The 4713-nt window shown below is 40.9% G+C and overlaps 1 pseudogene across 1 annotated transcript; it reads left to right on the forward strand.

The window, feature by feature from the left end:
• Window positions 1–2187: 2187 nt before the first annotated feature.
• Window positions 2188–2661, forward strand: LOC110320961 (annotated as a pseudogene). The gene has a single exon (XR_002380489.1). The product of XR_002380489.1 is annotated as an NADH dehydrogenase [ubiquinone] 1 alpha subcomplex subunit 13 pseudogene (transcript).
• Window positions 2662–4713: the final 2052 nt, after the last annotated feature.

Raw genomic sequence — 4713 nt, forward strand, 5'->3', positions numbered from 1 at the left:
CCTATCCAGGTGATTTAAACTACAGCCATGCATGTATGGGGCAGCATTAGGCCTTAGATGCACACAAGGGAAGTTTGCCCATAGGGAGTTTCTGAAGGTGACAGAAGCTGCATGCTAGTGATTGGATTTAGAGAAGAAGAATAGTAATAAACCTCATAAAATGGAATATAGACCTTGATAAGAGCTCAGATCTTGAGATAGCAAAGTACTGACCACAAAACTGGCCAGGAAACAGGTTGTTCCTACCCTTTAGCCTTGTATTTTTGCTTGTGTTACCAATAAAGCAGAATAAGACTTGAATCGGGTATTAAGGGAAATAATTAAATGCATTGCCTCCAATTGAAAGGCATGGGCTTTCTTACATATTAGAGTACTCGGGCTAGTCTAGTTGAGAGGCTGGTAAACATGGTTTCACAGATGAGCTAGTGCAGTTTGCAAATATTGCACTCTTCTGTTACTTTGTGCAATTGGTAATGAGCCACATATGAATGAATGGCATGGTTGTGTTCCAATAACATTTTACAAAAAACTATGGCTGGACAGCACTGGGTTATAGGTCTGGGCTTCATTTTGCCTTTATTTCCCAAAGGGTGCTTCTGGAGCCAGTGAAATTTGCCCACACTCAACAGTTATGGTCTCTTGTGAGGGTTTCAAGCTGACTTAGTTTGTCTGGTTATGTATTGATGTATTGTCTTATTCATTTTCTGCTGCCCTCACAGTATATCTTGGGCAGATGGATTTCACAGGTACTACTCTAAGATTAGGAATTATACTCAGAAAGAGTCTCAGAAAGAGTCTATGGCAAAGATAATGATGGTTTTGCTTTATAACAATCTATTCTTATAGTAATAAACAAACTCCTTCCATTGAGAAAGGCATTAATCATAATTAAAAGCCTCCCCACCTTTTAAGGCATTGTTGACCAAATTTCAGCATAAATTTTAAAGGAAACCAGCAATATTCAAACCATGACATATATGAGGAACTTCCAGATTGATTTCCAGAGTGGTTGTACCAGTTTGCAATCCCACCAGCAATGGAGGAGTGTTCTTCTTTCTCCACATCCTCTCTAACATTCGTTGTCACCTGAGGTTTTGATCTTAGCATTCTGATTGGTATAAGGTAGAATCTCAGGATTGTTTTGATTTGCATTTCTCTGAGCACTAAGGACTCTGAACATTCTTTAGGTGATTCTCAGCCATTCAAGATTCCTCAGTTGTGAATTCCCGGTTTAGTTCTATACCCCATTTTTTTGATTGGGTTGTTTAGTTTTTTGGTGATTAACTGCTTGAGTTCTTTATACATTTTGGGTATTAGCCCTCTATCAGATGCGTGCCTAGTGAAGATTTTTTTTTCCCCCAATCAGTAGGGAAATCAATCTGGAGGTCCCTAAGATAATTGGAAATAGATCTACCTGAAGACCCAGCTATACCACTCTTGGGAATATACCCAAAAGATGCCCCATCATGCCACAGGGGTACCTATTCCACTATGTTCATAGTGGCCTTATTTGTGATAGCCAGAAGCTGGAAACAACCCAGATGTTCCCCAACAGAAGAATGGATACAGAAAATGTGGTTCATTTACACAACGGAGAACTACTCAGCTATTAAGAACGAGGGCATCCTGAGTTTTGCAGGCAAATGGATGGAACTAGAAAATATCATCCTGAGTGAGGTAACTCAGACCCAAAAGAACATGCATGGTATGCACTCACTGATAAGTGGATATTAGCCAAAAAAAGAAAGAAAAAAAAAAAGAAAAAAAAAAGAAAGAAAGAAAAGGAAAAGAAAGAACCCATACAGAATACACAAGATACAGTACACAGAACTCAAAAGGCTCGACATATATGAAATATATTCCTGGAGACAAGGTTTTAAATGAGAAACATATCTGTAAGCTGTAGTAGAAACGGTCATTGTGGTTCCAGTGTGGAAATGCCTGCTCCTTACTGAGTGAATCTCACACTCTATCATGAGGCTGTACGAATCACAGGCTCAAGAGGAAAATGAAAACTAAGAGAGTTTCAGTGGAGTGAATGGAAAAGAAACAGTTCACTGAGCCTTACCACTAATGATCACAAGTTTTAAGTTGGAAAGAGGAGTCAGGGTTGATATGTTATCTTCCAGAAGAAAAAGATTGGATAATTAGGTGAACAATCAAGATGCAATGAATGTGCAGGTCACGCAAGTATGGCGGCGTCGAAGGTGAAGCAGGACATGCCCCCGCCAGGGGGCAACGGCCCCATCGACTACAAGCGGAACCTGCCCCGCCCGGGACTGTCGGGGTACAGCATGTTTGCTGTGGGCATCGGGACCTTGATCTTTGGCTACTGGAGAATAATGAGGTGGAACCAGGAGCGCAGGCGCCTGCTGATCGAGGACTTGGAGGCCAGGATTGCCCTCATGCCACTCTTCCAGGCAGAGAAGGACCGGAGGACCCTACAGATTCTTAGGGAAAACCTGGAGGAAGAGGCCATCATCATGAAAGATGTGCCCAACTGGAAGGTGGGCGAGTCTATGTTCCACACCACACAATGGGTACCACCCCTCATTGGCGAGATGTACGGGTTGCGCACCAAGGAGGAAATGAGCAACGCCAACTTCGGCTTCACCTGGTACACTTAGGGCCTGAGCCGACGCACAGAATAAAGAATGGTCAAATAAACTGTTGACTCAAAAAAAAAAAAAAAAAAAAAAGATGCAATGAATGATAGAGTCAAAATTATGCTTTGCTGGGAATCATTTCCAAAATTTCAAATTCAGTACCATTCTATGGGTCACTGACTTTGAGTGTCATTCAGTGTAGTAGTACAACTGTTTTGTCATGTATAACCCAAACACTTACTAAAAACTTTGATGACACTAAAATTGGGGGTCTCCTTTTATTTCTGAGAATATATCCTTGGCTGCAATAACTGATCTGGAGGTCTAGAAGCTACCTTGATTTTCTTTGCTGTTGTTTTAAAATATATATATTAATAGTCTCTCTCTCTCTCTCTCTCTCTCTCTCTCTCTCTCTCTCTCTCTCTCTCTCTCTCTCTCTCTCTCTCTCTCTCTCTCTCTCTCTCTCTGCGTGTGTTTGTATGTGTGTATGTGCAGGAGACATTGGAGGTAAAGAGGGTAACAGATTTTCTGGAACTAGAGTTACAATAGACCACCATGTGGGTGCTGGCAACTGTACTCGGAGATTCTACAAGATCAGTTAATGATCTTAACCACTGACCAACCTATCCAGTCCTTGTCCTGTCTCTTGCATGCAGTTGAGAGGTGGTGCTTGTTTGGGAACTTACCAGAAAGGCATGGCATACTTGGGTTTAGCTAGATCTAGAGGTAGCCTTCACAAGGGTTGTAGAGTAGCCCAGCATCAGAAATAACTACTTAGGAACAAGTACAGAGGCAGATGAATGAAGAGGTCAGAGAATTTGGAATGTCATTTTGAATTTTGCATGCAGCAATAATGGACTTAAGGTATTAATGAATTTGAAGTCATGTACTTTCATTTTTCTGGCATACCAACAATGGTACAGCATCTCATATTCATGCGTGCATACTTTATTTCTATCATTTTCTTGTTGGACTATATGATAGGCTTCATTATTGGCCCCACTATTCCCCTGATAGCTTAAAAACGAGAGTGTTCCAGAGACACTCTTCGTTTCTGTTACTGTTTCCTTCATATGAACAATATGCCCTTTCTATAACTCTCCTATTTTCTCCAAATTATATTGACCTGCAGGTCTTAGAAGAAAACTGAGCAATTCAAGTTTAAAGTTCAATTCCCTTTCTTTTTCTCTTGGGTATGTACTGTCTATGTATATTCTGCTCAGCAACTCTGTAATATTAGGGCCAATATTCACCCCCAGGATAGGTTGCTCCAGTTCTGCTCTCCCAGAGCCTCAGGGATAATATGATAGAAAGTGACTAATTTTCCTAAGACTTCTGAAGCATAATTATTGGGAGCAAGCTGTGCACCCACCCCTTGCTGTTAGAGCAATGTGGATGTGTGGACGGATATGGTGTTAAATTCTTTACAAAACTGAAAGGCAGTCATATGTGGGGACTTTTCTTCTCACAAGTGAGTGAGTTTAGGTTGGAATAACCAGATACTTTTGTATGGAGAAAATGTTAGTATTGCAATCAGAGAAGAAGAAAAAGGTCAGAGTACAATTTGGGATCATGAGCATTGTGATAGTAAAACCTCCAGGGCAGGATGAAAACACTTTTGGAAAGAGAACCATCGAAAATGTCCACAGACCTATCCATAGGCTAGGAAGATGAAGCGTCAGTGAAGCAGTCCTAGAATATTCAACACAACAGATATAGTAATGTTACAGAGAAAGTTTCCCAGGGAGTTCAAAGATGTGAGCTGCTACGGGGTCATCAGAGGGAGTGGATTGAAAACATTAGCATCAAGAGTTACCTGGCAGTTGCCTAACATTTCGTGACTTTCTCATTCAGACCTACAAGTGGCAGAAGTTACTGCATGACAGAGGAAATAGAAGCTAGGAGTTTCCTAAAGTGCTTGGGAGCTTCAGCCAGCACTTCGACCTCAACCCCAACCCCTCCCAACAACCTTTGGAGCAGCATATCTCATAGCACTGCAGAACTTCCATGTCTGTTACACTCATTATACATTTCCTGATTCTAGAAGTGATGAAATCTTTCTCACAGTTGTAATATATATATATATATATATATATATATATATATA

This window comes from Mus pahari, chromosome 4, assembly GCF_900095145.1.
Source record: "Mus pahari chromosome 4, PAHARI_EIJ_v1.1, whole genome shotgun sequence".
Classification (NCBI taxonomy): domain Eukaryota; kingdom Metazoa; phylum Chordata; class Mammalia; order Rodentia; family Muridae; genus Mus; species Mus pahari.